This window comes from Culex pipiens, chromosome 2 (assembly GCF_016801865.2).
Source record: "Culex pipiens pallens isolate TS chromosome 2, TS_CPP_V2, whole genome shotgun sequence".
NCBI lineage: Eukaryota > Metazoa > Arthropoda > Insecta > Diptera > Culicidae > Culex > Culex pipiens.
Genome location: NC_068938.1, coordinates 210,734,519 through 210,751,203, shown reverse-complemented (window position 1 = coordinate 210,751,203; position 16,685 = coordinate 210,734,519). Strand labels below are relative to the sequence as shown.

The 16,685-nt window shown below is 34.6% G+C and overlaps 1 protein-coding gene across 6 annotated transcripts in view; it reads left to right on the top strand.

Moving 5' to 3' along the window:
* Window positions 1-16,685, top strand: part of LOC120432641 (nephrin) — a 413,331-nt gene that overhangs the window by 207,646 nt on the left and 189,000 nt on the right. The gene's annotated exons all lie outside the window — the stretch shown is intronic.

Genomic DNA, 16,685 nt, shown 5'->3' with positions numbered 1-16,685 from the left:
TTGAAATTAAATTTCAATCGATATTTCAACCTAAAAAACTGCATATTTCCACTGAAAATTTACTGGACAAACCTATGGGAAAACCCTATTTCCTTTTTTCCAGACAAAATGCTGCAGCTCGGAATGCAAACAGATCCCGTTTCCGGTGCTGTTGGCGCGCGTGGTCTGGCTTATTTTCATCCAGCTGGAAAAGTCAGCTTTTCCCGAAACAGCAAACCCTTCGGGCTGCGTTCGCTGTGTGTGTGTTGCCTGACTGCACTTGAAGCTAATGGTGTGCATACACACATACACAAACATATATACAGAAGGGAGAGCTAAAGTGCATTGTGGGCTGTGAATGTAAAAGATCCTCCCTTCCCTCTTTGCATACATTCAGGGGAAATATTATTACAAGAGGCGGGATCCGACAAGAGATGGCGCCACTCATCATTTAGGAGAACTGACTGTTAGTATCAGCATTGTATTTTTAGAGAGTTGAGTTTTTATAGCCTTTCTGTTTGACTAATTAAGTACAACCAAATTTCAAATCAAGAGGTATCGGCACTTTAGTAAGTCTACTTTCGTAAGAAATCATACTCAAGGTATTTTTAACCTCCTCCGAATCCTTTCTTTTCCCAACATTGTAGCTCAGTTAAGGGCACATCCAAAGCGCATAGTGTCTGCTCGGAATCCCCCTCCAAACCAGCTCCAAAGGGGCAAAAAGGACTCGAGGTGCAGTGTGCTTAGTGAACTGCACACTCTGCCATTCCAGTGCGCTGGCCACTTGCAGAAGATAAGCGTTGGTGCAAGGCACTTCTTCCCGGCTACAGCATAGAAAAAAAAGAAAGGATATTGTAAATATCCCAAGTATCAGCCCCCAAGAGCTGAAATTGCTACATTGACTGTTGCAAGAATCATGAAAAATAATGGTTTGCTGATTGGATTCACTCGCACTGCAGACGATGTTTAATGAGCTTCCAGTAGCATTTACGGACTGGGTGTGTGGGATCTTCCCAGGAAAAACAGAAGCCGGGGCCGGAGTTCACTTAAATAATTGGCTTTCTAAACTTGTGTGTCATCGTGCCCTGTTCAGGTGGGGTAACTGCAATTTCAGGAAGTATCTTTTGTAATGGCTTGTGTGTCTTGTAGCAACTTGTACCAGATAATATTGTTATAAATCAAAGAAGAACACAAATATAAACAAAAAATAAACAGAACAGACATTGAATATCCCAACAATTCAGTATGACCTGGAAATAGATAATAAAAAATACAGAAAATATTTAACTAATTAATATTACCTTTTTGCGATGTGATTTAACTCAACTTATGTAGCGTGGGTGAAATTACACATAAAAGTATGTAAATTTACATTTTTTCTGAAACAAAATCTTTCAACATTTCCAAGTTTAATTTTACCATAATATTTGTTGTTGTGTAGAGTAAAACATATTGTATACCGTAGAATAAGTAGATTTTTAAATGGTTGAAATATCAGTGGTTAAATATTACCTCTTTTGCGATGTAATTTTACATCAATTTATCGGGAGTAAGTGAAATAACACAAAATGATGAAAATCTACTCATATTTAGAGGCAATTTTTATTACCTTGTTTTTATTCGTATCTGTAATGTTCTGTTGAGAACAGTTTTTGCCTATACTGCAACCAAATGCCACTAAAGTTGGTCATCATCAGCACGCTACAGCGAGTACCAATTAAGTGGCATAAGCTGAGGCCAACCACTTGAGGTATCGCGCCAAAACAGCACTCTTCAACCACGGACATCCAGCGCCCAAGAGAGGATCAACTGAGCGCAGGAAACCAGTTCTTCACTATTTTTGAATGACTTTTCAAACAAAAAAATACAGCTTGTCTGGTTAGTTTCAGGCGCACGCTACGTGCCATGAATGGAATCACAACTTCAAAACTCAAGTATCGACTCTCAAGCGCGATTTTTTTCACGTGATTTATGAATGAAACGATTCACACACACTCGCGGCAAAAGGCAAGCCTCAAGAAGTTGAGTCGAAAAAAAAACTGGTTTTCCGGGGACCGAGAGACCGGTACAAGTTTATGAATGAAGTTGAAAAAAGTCGCGGCCGCCATATTGCTGAAGGAATGATTGAGAGGATGATGTCGGAATATGGTGGAGGAAAAAGGAAATTGTTTTATTTAAAAAAAAAACATAAAATGAGATGCGGCATATTTGTCCCTTTCCCTCTCTCGTGAGAGAGGGCTGACGGAAACTGGGTGCATAAATTTATGCATACACGACGGATTGTGGCTGCCATCGAGATCGGTCCCACGGTGATTTATGGTGCTGTTTTAAATCGAAAAGGTGCTGCACACAATTTGAGCTGGTGGACAGCTGCAGCTGGTCCAAAACTGAGAGGAATTATTGCCTTAATGAAGCTTATTATAATGCTTGAGATGTTGAAATATTATAATTAACAAAATTAAAACTAGTTAAACTAAAATTAATGAAAATGCCAAGATAAACAGATTAAATAACTAAAAAAAAAATTATAAAAAATAACGTCGAAAATCAGTTCAAAATCAAAAAATCAAAGCACCAATTTCGCACCGAAAGCTCTAACCCAACCATCAAAGTTAACTTATTCACAAAGCTCCATCAACTTCCCAGCTGCTTGAATATTAAACCATTCTGTGAATCATGTTCCGATCGTTACCATCCACCGAATCTCTGCATCGCGAGCGGCACAACACCATCATTTGTAGCAAATTAATCACTGCCTGCTGGGGCAAAGCTTTCAAGCTCCGCCAGTCGACTTCTCGTTCGCATCTTTTATTCATCCTCACTCATTAAAGAGAAGCGTAACTTAAAAGCTGCAAATCGGTCCCTCCCTCCTCGCCCAGCTCTCCTTCAGCTTTAGGAGGGTTGGTCACGGTTTGGTGGTGCCGGGGAGATCCGCCCACGCCAGGGCTATTATTTTTGTGATGTTTGGGTGGGAATCGCGAGGGGGAAGAAGTTTGAAATTATGATTTTTTAGCGCTCTCGTGGAGACTTAATTGTTGTTCTAGGCAAAGTCGCAGTTCTGCGAGGGAACAGAAATTAAAAATTACGACGACGACTAAGGATGAAGGCAGAGTCGTTGGGCGGTGAAATCAGAAAATTTCCATTTTCTCGTTTGCTTGGAAGAATCAGAACGCAGCATAATTCTGATGAGGGTTTTCCACGGGAAATGACAACATTTTTAAACGAATCGATTTCGGTTTCTCTAAAACTATGATTAAAACTTGTTTGGAACGTAACGAAAAATAATATTGCAGAAATAAATTATTTACAAATGAGTAAATTTACCGGCCACAAAAACTCAAAAGAAATAAAAAAATAATTCAATATAATTTGCTATGAAAAAATTCATAAAAATACTCCTAACAAAAATGTATTTCAAAACATTTAAAAGATAAATAAAGTGTTACAAAATCATAGTTTGATAAAATTATAATAGAACCTTATTTAATAATTATTTTTAACTTTTCAATTCAAATTTTGGTTTTATTTAGTTCGTTACTTTCTATTAATCTATATAAAAACAAAAATATTCACGTGTTGAGACTTCATCTCATTTCAATTTTTAATTTTTTGTCAATATGTTTCAAATTTGCTATATTTTATAGCAGCCTATTTTTACTTTTCACAACATATTAAAGTTTGTATTTCATCGTTCAGTTAGTCAAGGAGTTTTTTTTGCAATAGTGTTTAATTTAAATTTTATTTTTTTTAACGAAACATTGTTCTATTTTCTGGATTCTTATTTTTCAATTCAAGTTCAAGCTACTGTGACTGAGTCTTTTTTCAATAACAACTGTGATTTGTAATGTTTTTCTTTTATTTAGTGTTTTACAAAAATTTTGTAGTAAATATAAAATGATGTTGAAATTTATGCTCAAATATATTATCTTCTTTGTTCAGATGAGTTCAGATCATTGAACTGCATTTTCTACATTTTGTCATGCCTTTAAAAAAAAATCTTTTAAGTTTCTATTTCATAAACTAAGAAAAAACAACAAGAATTAAAAAAAAAGTAAAAGAATTTTTTTCCGTTTTTTTTAAATAAATTTTTTTTCCTATTTTTCATTTAAGATTTAGTTTTTCTACAATTTTGTCATAATTGTGGTCTTTTTGAAATATTTGTTTTAAAATGTTTCAATGCATTTGTACCTAAACTCCCATGCTCGTGAAAGGCTGAAATTTGTATGGAAATTCCCCTTTCTCTAGAGCTCGGAAGTATCTAATTCTAATCTAATCTAATCTAAGCTCAATTTTCAATTCGGTTTTATTGGTGAATAAACATGATACAATGAGTTATTTTGAAGTGCATAACAAAGTTTTGGAGTTCCTTTCAGCTGTGTGTTGCATCATAATCCATTTTGGAACAATTATTTCTTTAACTAAGACACTAGCAAGAGTAAGAAAAAAATAAAAAATCTAATCTAATCTAATCTAATCTAATCTAATCTAATCTAATCTAATCAAATCTAATTTAATCTAATCTAATCTAATCTAATCTATTTAATCTAATCTAATCTAATCTTATCTAATCTAATCTAATCTAATCTAATCTAATCTAATCTAATCTAATCTAATCTAATCTAATCTAATCTAATCTAATCTAATCTAATCTAATCTAATCTAATCTAATCTAATCTAATCTAATCTAATCTAATCTAATCTAATCTAATCTAATCTAATCTAATCTAATCTAATCTAATCTAATCTAATCTAATCTAATCTAATCTAATCTAATCTAATCTAATCTAATCCAATCGAATCTAATTTAATCTAATCTAATCTAATCTAATATAATCTTATCTAAACTAATCTAATCTAATCTGATCTAATCTAATCTAATCTAACCTAACCTAATCTAATCTAATCTAATCTAATCTAATCTAATCTTATCTAATCTAATCTAACCTAATCTAATTTAATCTAATCTTATCTAATCTAATCTAATCTGCAACAAAGTATGCTGTTATGACTTAGATTACGGCCATCTGAAAACAACCGAAAATGTATTACAAAAATTAAAACGGCCAACCTTACTGCGGTTATGTTTACCGTAGCGAGGGTCCAGAAAACGGATCACATTTCACAGAATCTTAAGGAGAGGATGGATACGTAGACATACCGTACCACGTGCGTGCGTAACCGTTATACGTGCGATGTAGGTTGTGTTTTGTTTAATATATTTTCCCTTGCGTTAGATTTGGGGATTATATTTATTTATATTTTTGTTCAAAATGGAACAATACCAATCTTCTGGATTTTAGTTATTTTGGCTCAAATCTAAGTCTTATAATAAAAACTGTAATAAAATCACTCTCCTTTTTACTATTACTTTACATTTGATCGGTTGCTTTTACTTGGGCTGAAAATTTTTAATTTATTATTTGTTTGCATTGATTTATTAAAATGCTATACTTTTATGACAAATCCTCATTTCATTCTATAATTATTTACAGTTTTTTTTTAGGTTATGTTTCGGCTTTCGGTCACTTGGTAAAATAAACTACACGGGATGCTGTAGATCACGTTGCTTTGCTCTTGTATTGGTGTTTTATCTTCCACTAGTGGCAGCAGTGTGTTGACTGTTTTGGTGTTCTTTGTAGCAATGTGTACACAAAACAGACAAAACAGTGAACAAACGGACGGACACGGACAACCTACATGCTGCATATGCTGGAATTTTACATGAAATTAAAAACATCAAAACAAAAAGGAATACTAACCAAAACAAACCAAATAAAAACAACACAAACAGTAGGGACAACACACATACTAACACATAATGTTTACAAAACACACACAATAGTCGTTTTTTATTATTTTTCACTTGTACTGCCATCTTAAAAAGTTGGCGCGCCGAATGAGAAGTGTGATAATTTTTTGGTGCTACCGTTTTGTGGTTCGAGTCGAAATCTCCATGGGACGAGCGAATCTCGGAGAGTGGCCAGACTCGCAAGCGTGTGAGTACACGGAAACAAAAGTGATGCTAATTTTGGCTAATTAAAATTTACCCTTTATTAGTATTTTCCCACCACCTGACAGTTGAGTGCTTGGAAAAGCACCAACAGACGAAAAGCACCTTCTTTTCGGTAAGATTCTTTGTAATTATGTTGTGCCCAATTTTTACCACCAAATAAATTTTAGATTCCTTGAAAAAGGTTCTATATGAACCGAAACGTCGGAGAAGAAAGCAAACTGGTGTTTGATTTTACCAAGTGACCGAAAGCCGAAACATAACCTAAAATAATTGTAACGGTCGTGAAAAACTACAATTATTTACAGTTTCAGATATTTTAATAACTAGTTATTCAGATTGTTTTGCTTTTGTGGTTTTTTAATTTTTAGATTTCTCATAATTTTTGTTCAATTTCTTAATTTTTTTTAAAACTAATTTCATTTCTTTTTTTTTCTCTTTAATTTTTTTATATTTTCACTCACTTGAACGATATTTTTTATGTGTTAATTGTGACATTATTAGTAAAAATCACAATTATTTTGTCCTTTTCGCTGGATCATCCCTAACTGCATCCAACCAACCAGCCAGCATAGTTATTATGCCGGGATTATGATTCTTTCGCGGCGTGGTCGTTTTCATTATGATTATACCAGCCAGACAGCAGCAGCAGTATAATTGCTGGTGTGCTGCAGCTACAGCCCAGAGTGAACTCCCTTATCGCGACACGGGAGTGCTTCTGACAGCGAAACAGGAACCCTATTAAAATAGGGTGTGCCAACTAGTTTTCACCGGTGATAGTGTGAAAATGATGAGAGCCTCTGGGGAAACGATTTCCATTTTGATGTTCCGATTTGTAGGCTCAGCCGTATCACTATCAAACGAATATCGCTCTACTAAAATGAAAGCACCCCGGCTGTGTTTGATAATTGCAAAGTATTATGCATGTGATGCAAATGATCAGCCTGAAGTGAGTGTCTCTTTTTTATGTGGAAATTGTGTGCAATGTGATTATGCAGTCGGAACTCATCGATGTGTCATTACTTTGTGAGGAATATTGCGATTGTGTGATTACGGATCAAAAATGTACGAACTGAATGTTGGGTTGAATGTCCCAGTTTTCCAATTTAATTTTATGAGTGACATTTGGAGACTATAAATTATTTCGAGTGGAGAATCAATGAGATCTGTTTTTGTAAAAACACAACTTAAAACCAAACTGACAAACTGGTAAAAAAAACTCGCCAAAGAGCAAACGAGATCAGGAATTCCCTTAAGTGGTTTTAATTGGCTTGTGCACAGCTCTCAACTAGTTGCAAAAGTTTGCCATTTTTTCTCCTCTCTCTCTCTATACCCATTGCAGCAGTGGTCCATTACCTGGTCTCGAAATACGGACTTTTTTTCACGTTTCTCCAAACGGAGAAATTTTCCCTGAAAATTGGATGAAAATACCTCTCCGCGCGCGCTCGTCCAGTTCGGGTGAAAACTGGTGTAAACTTTTTTAATTGAATTCCAACCAACTTGCTCCGTTGCAACACATTCAAACACACACACAATTTCAGCTTGCACGAGTGTGTGAATAATAAAGTTTAAACCCCTAGCAGCAGGGAAAAAAAAATCGAATCGCAAAAAGTCACTTGTCTGCTTGAGCTGCCTCGTTGCATGTGTGTGTGTGTGTGATTGTGGGCGGGGTTATTGGGCTGCCCCTTTACATATTAATGGAGCTTTTTTGTCTCCATCCCCCGTTCTCTCGAACGGATTCACTGCCCCAAACAAAGTTCAAGCGTATTGGTTTGGGGGTCGTCCATGAATTACGTTTCTTCAATATTTTTTGAGATTTTCTAATTGATCTAATCGAGGTTTCAAACCTTTTTCTGCCAAAAATTTCAACCACGTATTTTATGGAAAACCCCTATAATAAGGAGCAAGCGTGAGGTTGGAAAAGTTTATTTTGGGGAAGGAAATCGTTTGTTTTCGTTATCTGAAATTGAGCTGCGAGGTCCTTTTTCTGCGTGCCTTGCGAGGGTTTTTGGCGGTTAATTGGGACGTCCTGGAACTGGATGGGATGAAATCATGCAGGACATTTTCAGGGGGGTTGATGTTTTTTTTTTGTTAAGGTGGAAATATAGGAATTGATTTGAAAACAACAGTGTTGTTGGGAATACGTTGTTTCTAAATAGTGTATTAATTTTTTTGTATTTCGAAGTTTTAATATTTAATAAGGACTGTATTGAAAAGCAGTGTGGCATACGAAAATTTCGCAAATCATCAAGACTTGCTTAAAAATCAAACACACAGGAATGAGATGCACAATCGTAATCATGTTCAATAAATTTAACACGATTGTTAAAATTGATACAAAAAAAAATCAATACTGAAAATTTTACTCAAAAACTTGTGTTTTTGTTATCAATCAACTTTAACAAACTTTAGAAAAAAAAAAAAACGCTTATCATAATTAGGCCGTAAAAATAAAAAATAAAAATTCAATTTGCGAGCCACGGTTTCAAAATTTGAATAAAAAACTGTATAAAAATGCATTATACACCTGTCCAGTTGCTTTGCAATCATTAATTTCCAAAATACCTAAATATTGATGTTTTTTTTTTTTGCAAAAAAAAATGTTTGCAGTGCCTTACATTGGAATTTCATAAAAATTAAAAATATTTTTAATCCAGCCCGAACTAGCTAAATATGATTATCAATGGAGAAAAATGAGTTTTAGATTGTTTTCAATTAAGGCCCTCGACTCTGGTCGGGGTCGAGGGGGGGGGGATATTTGCAACAAAATAAAAAAAAATAAAAATTGAAATTACAAGCCATGGTTTCAACATTTGAATGAAAAAAGTGTTTTAAAATGCATTTTACACCTGCCCAGTTTTTTTGCAATCATTAGTGTTCCAAATATGAAAGTATTGAAGAGATTTTTTTTTTCGCCGAAAAAAAACTTTTTGCGGTGCTGTACATTGGATTTTTACAAAAAATTAAAATATTTTTGATCGATCCAAGACATGCTAAACATGATTTTGTATGCAGAAAAATGCATTTCTAATTGTTTTCAGTTGGTTTGACTTCTATTTCCTTTGAAATTTTGAATTTTTTTGAAAAAATATTTTTTTGGCCCCCTGATTTTTCAGACCGATTTTGAAGGGGAGGGGGCGACATAAACTTTGAAAAATATTTGCAACGGCCTAATTTGAAAATAAAAATGAATGATTTTTTTTAACTATATTGACATTTGAATGAGCAAAGTGTTTTAAAATGCATTTTTCACATGCCCAGTTGTCTTGCAAACATCAGTTTTCAAAATAACTAAGTATTGACGAAATTTTTGTTTTCGCCGAAAAAAAAACTTTTCGCAATACTGTACAACGGAATTTCACAAAAATTCACAATATTTTTGATCGATCCCAGACATGCAAAATATGTTTTTAAACGCAAGAAAATGCATTTTAGATTGTTTTCAGTTGATTACAATTCTCTTTCCATAAAATTTTTAAAGTTTTTGAAAAAAAAAACAAATTTGCCGCCTGACTTTTCGGAACGATTTTGAAGGGGGGGGGGGGGGGGGGGTACATAAACTTTGAAAATGATTTGCAACGGCCTAAGATATGAAATTTCTTATGCTTATATGACCTTTGCAAATGAAAGTAGCTTAAATAAATTAAGCAGCAATGTGTTTAATTTCACCATTTTTTTTAAGAAAACAACTATAAATGGTTACAAAAATAAAAATAGGCTGAATAAAAAAACGCATTAAAAATAAAACATTTTATCATCGGGAAAGTCAAATCATCAAACATGTTATGTTTAGCAATCATTACGATCATTTATCATTTAAAAGGGTTGTTAAAAAGTTTTATGTATGTGAAAAAAATATATTAAGATTTTGCTTTTGATTATTACTTTTACGACGTCTTTTAAATTACTTTAAATTTACATTGTTCATTTGAAATAATAATAAATAAATTTGCTGTGTTCAATATCAAAATACTTTAAAAAAATTATGGTTTCGCGTTCAGTAATGCAGTAATAAAAAATTACTATTGATTTATTCTATTTGTTCAAATAATTTCTAGCTTTTTAATAGAACTTCCATTTGTTCGATTTTGTTTTACTTTTCGTTTTTTGTTGTTTTTTGAAATTGTATTTTTAACAAAAAAAAATATAGCTACTTGAAATTTGTATTTTGAGAAAAATAATTGAATAATAATGTTTAATTGAGAGCAGATTTTATTTTTTGTAGAACATTGCTGGTTTTTTAAGGTCCTATAAACAAAATTTTTATGTTTTGCTTATTGGGAGTTTTTAAAACCGCTTTGAGTCAAAGAATATTACAAACACTCAAAAATCAGAAAAAATTTTTTTTTGTTTATTGGACATTTTCAAAAAAAACTCTAGATTTTGATTTTTGAGTGAATCGTATTTAAGTGGTTAGAAGTTTTATTCAATTTAACCCTCTACTGCCAATTTTTTTTCGAAAATTTTTATTTTTCCCTTGTTTAGGAGGTCATTTTGAGCAACTTTTGTTCTACGAAAAACTTTACGTCTCTTGTTTTATGTTTTTCTTGTTTTATTTTTAGTATTTTAATTTGCACTTATCTTGTTCAGTTTATTTTTGTTTTTGGTAGTATTCGGCCTATTCTACCACCTAATATAATTACATTTTGCCTATATAATTTTTCCACGTTTTTACAGTCACTTTTTCATTTTTTTGCATGTTTTCACATTTTCTGCGATAGAATGGCACCATCATCATTTAAATTGTAAAAAAAATGCGTAGATGCATAGTCTGGGACACTACAAAAATTACTACATACTTCTTTTTGCTTAAACTATAGGAAATGTTAGTTAAAAACACAGCAACATTGGCAAAGTAACATAAAACAAGTCAAACTTCTAACCCAAATAAATTCTAAAATTTTTAGAGTTCTTCTTTCCAATGTGTTTTAAAGATCAAAAATTGGTTGAAAATGGATTTTTGGCGATTTTTTTTTTAAAGTTTGCCAATAATTATTTTTGTTATCCAATTTTTACTTTAAGCTTTAGAAAGTAGAATTCCCAATTTTTTCAGAGTATCTTAAGTTTGACGATTTTTATTGTTTCAGGTGACTTTGCCAATGTTTTGAATTAAAAGGTTTTTCAGAAGTTCACATTGGCTGATACTTTTCATGTCAAAATAAATATGCAATATGTTTTATGTTATATTTCAGAGTTGGCTTTGAAACACTTTGTAGTGACTTAAAACCTTATAATTTAAGTTTGTTTAAAAAAAATGTGAAAAAAGATCTTTAAAATCGAAAAAGTTACTGGAAAATTATGAAAAACGGCAAGTAAACAAAAGATAAGATGATATACTAGAGATATTTATATCAAAATGTTAAGAACATATGAAAAAAGAAGAACAAAAATGCTTAAAATGATGTCCTGAAAATGAGAAAAATAAAAATACGAATAAAATTAGGCAGTGCATGTTTACTTTTGTTCTATTTTTTTTTTTGCTTTTTTTTTCTAGTATTCAAATTGTTTGGAAGTTTAAGGGCATACAGTTTTGGGTTATATATATTTTACTCAATTAATAAAAAATCAGTTTAAAGATGTACATTATTTTACTTGAAAACGGAAATGCTTCTAGAGAATTTAAAAGTTGTCATTTCACATTTTCTTGTGATAAGATTTTCTACAGTTTTAAGTGCAACTTCTTTGTTAGAACCACCGAACCATGGGGAAATATTGGTTGGGAGCGGACATACTCAGTGCAAAAGTGAAAGTGTTCACGTCAAACGATCGGCCTGTCTCCTGAGAAGAACCTGGAATCTGACGATCGGGATACCGCCTCGCGGCGTCTTTTGAAGATTTGAGCTTTATGTTAAAGATTTGCTGTTTCTTGGTGAGAGCTTTCCATCATAAGTTGTTAAATCATTATATTCCCTTATATTATGATATTATAAATTAAATAACCCTTCTATCCCTTCCTCATTATCCCTTTCCCAATTCCCATTTTCCCCAACTTGGATTGCCCAATTCCACTTCCCTCCTAAAAATATAATTATTTGCCAATTTACACTTACACACCACACCTAACTGATTCGGAGCGTTTGGTACGGTATGTCCACGCCTCCTTCCTCCCCTGTTGATTCTGTGAAATGTGATCCGTTCACCGAATCTGTCTCTGCGGTTAAGGCAACGCAGTAGGCCTGGCCGCTTTAATTTTTGCTGTACATTTTTGGGGTTACTCGGATGTACTGCAATTATTAATATAGACAAGAAAGGACTTGAGGCGTAATCTAACCGCAAGTTCTTCCAGGATGCTTTCTTCGGACTGGCTGCGCTTGTGTTCGATTAGATTAGATTAGATTAGTACATTATTTTACTTGAAAACAACAACTGCTTGATTTAAAAAAATACTCATTCTTTATCCTAAAGTTACCTTATGAACCTGTTAAAATAGCTCTCGTCACTAATTAATAATGACCGAGCCACGTAGCCCAGTGGTAACGCTTCCGCCTCGTAAGCGGTAGATCGGGGTTAAAATCCCGGCTCGAACCAACACAACTGGTGATCTTTTCCCTTCTTGATTCGATTGCTCAGTAAAGGAAATGTAGTGTATCGTCACAAACTGGACCTTATTAAGACACCTTAGGAAGACAACCTATGGAATGTTAACATTAAGTTGATGTCACTGAATCCGCTTTATAAATGCCGGCCCCGATACTCTTCACGGGTGTTCACCTCAGGAACAAGGAAAGATTTACTTTTTACTAAATTACAAATTTAAAAAGCTATTCGTAAATCATTTATTGCTTGAATTATTTATACTCAATTATTCGGATATTTCCAAATAATTATCATTTTTTTTTTCAAAATAAATAACATTTTTGTATAGAAGATGACTTGAAACCATTTTTTGCTACGATTTTTAACTCATTTCTTCCAAAGATGTGATATCAAAACTTTAAATGAAATTTGTGGTAAAATTAGTTCGAAAAGGAAAATTTCAAATGGAAATGTTTAAACAAATTTAAGTAAATGTAGGCCTAACTAGCTTTTCAATGGATCCCGAAATAAATTTAATTCCAGCTTGGTCCTCCCGCAAAGCCACACAGGTTACAAAACCGCCCACACAAAGGCAAGGAAACAATCCTAATTTACGAGAGTTTAATTCAAAGCAAACATCAAACCCCCGTAGCATGAGCACAGAGAAAGCAGGTTGTGAAAAGTCCACTTTCCTCAAAAAAGAGGGTGGACCACGTGTGGCCACAGCAGCAAAAGCACTTGTGTTTGTCCAACATTACCAGCTTTACGACTCCGGACATCACTTTGTCCACACTCACACTTACACACGGTGCGACAAAAGCTTTACTTTTAAAACATGTGGGTTTGGTTTAGAAGGGGGGTGTAATTTAGGGGCTGCTAAACTGTCCTTGCATTGTTGGCTTTGGTCGAACTTTTAAGGGGGTTACACCTTTCATCCTTGTTTGGATATCGTTACGGAGCGAGCTCGAATCGAAATCAATTAAATCGAGTTTAGAAAGCAATCGATTTGAAACTAACATGCAAATGAGTCCGCGGATTTCAATTTTAGTGAGCGGGGCGATTTTGTGGAGACGGATGGTGGTTCATTATTGCGCGATGCCAAGCTGTTGACGAGAGTTCCGTCACTCTGCTGTGGAGAGCTCGGACGGCCACAATCGTAATTGAATATTCGATTAGAGGGGAAATCCCCACCCAAACAGATGGACTCGCTGAGTTGAGCACTCTTCCCCGGGAAGAGCTTTGAAAAATTTAAATTGCACAGATTATACCTGAAGGGAGTTGCTCCCCCCCCCGGAACGGGGGGTGGGGAGGGGGGGTTAAGCTCATCTATAAAAGCAAAACCATCTAAGAATCCGTGGGCGTTTTAAGCTTGATTTGATTTGCGCTTTGTTCGAGGACTGTGTTTTTTTTTGCGCTCTGAATCTCGAATCCGGAATCCGGACCAGATGGTCGTCCGAGGGACCGATCGTCGCCGTCCCCGGGTCATGGGGATGAATAATTGCTTTGCGCGTCGTCGAGAATAGCTGGGATTGGTCAGCTGAGCTCTGGGTTGGGCTGGGCGGAACAGTTCGTGTATTCGATTTGGGAAGTTGGTTAAAAATTCATCGATTCGCAGTGCGAAATGGGAAAAGTTTGCTGCGCTGCTCTGAGATTTGAGCGGGGGTTGTGGGATAAACTGAGCTTTCAGATTATGCCTGGCAATAGGTTAGCAGGATGCTGGTTAGTTACTTTAATTTTAGTTAAAAATCTGTTCTGGCTGGGAAATTAGCAGAATTTCTTTGTTCATTTAAAGATAAGGTCTTCAATAGTGTTCAGCTTTTAAAATTTATATTTTAACCAAAATTTAAACACAGTTCAACTCTTCTTCCACCATACTTTCAGTCTTGTTCATACTTGTGGAAAACCTCGTAAAACATCCTGCTCTTAATTCGTCTTCTTCTCCCACCCATTGTGAGCTGTCTTTGCCCCATGATGATGGCTCGATGAAAATTTCAACTCGGCAGCACTCGTACTAATTGGCTGTCGTGTTTAGCCAAGAAAACGGAAAGTGGCTGGCGCCGCCACCGCCGAAAACCCGGATCAGCCACGTGTAATTCAGTTGTTTTATTGGTGTTTTAGAATGTGTTCTTGGTGGGGGAGGAAATTGAGTGTTTTTTTTTGAAGATGAGTTCAAATTTTTAGGGTTTCAATAGCAGCAATTAATTTAGTTCAGCCTTGATTGAATTCAAACCACTTTCATTAAATTCTAAACAATGGTCTGTGGACAGAGGTTTTCCACAGAAAACCGCTTTACATTGAGTAATTCTCGCTGAAAGTGGACCACTATTTACACAAGGTGCTCAAAAATCAAAAGCAATGTACTTTTCCAATAGCCCCCACCAAGTTATGAACGAAACCATGTTTGGTTGGTTGAATTTGTCCTCACCTCGGCGCCACGAAGCTAAAACATTTTTTTTAATTGGTAATTTTTTGACTTAGGCGCGCCTACAAAATTGCTAATAACTTTGCAAAACTTTTACGAGCCCTTGATGTTTAGGGGTGTTTTGGAAAGGAAATGAGCAGAGCTTTCGAATGAACTTGTCAGAAAAATACCGTTCCATACATTTTTCAGCCACAAAACACCAATGTATTTTTAAAAGTCATTTTTAAAGGCCGGCGCCCCGCTTTATCGAAAAACTGACAAATCCATTCGAAAGCTGAGACGATTTTACATAAAGGACCAATAAATCTAAGGTGTATGTTCCTCCTATCTTTTTTAATCTAATTTTGATTCTGCGAGCGCAGCGCTCCGTTCGCATTTCGGGCGCCCAAAATGTTGCAATTTGCTTGCCCCATTTTAAGGTTTTGTCAAAAAATATAGGTGCTCACTTTTTAAATGATAGTTTATTGTCCAAGGATCAAAATGCACTATCGATAATTGACCAATATTTATGTTTTTGGGTTCTTCCAGGCAATTTAATGTCGAAAAATTGTAGTTTTTTTCCTTCTTTTATGTAAAATGCTCACTTTCAATTGGGTGGACTATTTTTTCAGTAGAACTAATGATTGTAGCATGTGGGGAATTTCACTACGAACATTTTTCTCTAAAGAAAACGTTATTTCGATACTCCAGTGCCAAGATATTTTAGTTTTAGTGAGAAAAAAAAGTGCCAATTTTACAAATTTCTCAGAATTAACAAGCACGGCCTATTGTTTACATGCGAAATATGTTTTGGAGGCCAGAGTATGGTTTCTTATAGTTATTTTGGTCGGTGAATTCGGATCTGGAATCAAATTTAAGATTAACAGTTAAATTTGGAGCCACGCCCAAAAGGTATTTGCGGTAATATGCTGTAATTTTTATCGCTAGTGAATTCGGTCATATTTCATCTTTCGCTCACCTTTAATCGATATTTCACTCACGGTTTTTTTTATGGAGATTGTTTTTTTCAACTTCTGATTGTTTTGAGAGGCCTCGTGGCGCGGTGGTTAGCGGCTTCAGCTGCCGATCCCCAAGTGGCTATGGGGAATACACGCAAATTATATTTGAGCGTGGCTAAAATATCACTGTTCACTGTTTATCTTAAATTTGATTCCAGATCCGAATTCACCGACCAAAATAACTATAAGAAACCATACTCTGGCCTCCAAAACATATTTCGCATGTAAACAATAGGCCGTGCTTGTTAATTCTGAGAAATTTGTAAAATTGGCACTTTTTTTTCTCACTAAAACTAAAATATCTTGGCACTGGAGTATCGAAATAACGTTTTCTTTAGAGAAAAATGTTCGTAGTGAAATTCCCTACATGCTACAATCATTAGTTGAAAAAAAGTCCACTCAATTGTAAGTGAGCATTTTACAAAAAAAAGCAATAAAAAAACCATTTTTCGATATTAAATTGCCTGGAAGAACCCAAAAACATAAATATTGGTAAATTATCGAAAGTGCATTTCGATCCTTGGACAATAAACTATCATTTAAAAAGTGAGCACCTACATTTTTTGACAAAACCTTAAAATGGGGCAAGCAAATTGCAACATTTTGGGTGCCCGAAATGCGAACGGAGCGCTGTGCTCGCAGAATCAAAATTAGATTAAAAAAGATAGGAGGAACATACACCTTAGATTTATTGGTCCTTTATGTGAAATCGTCTCAGCTTTCGAATGGATTTGTCAGTTTTTCGATAAAGCGGGGCGCC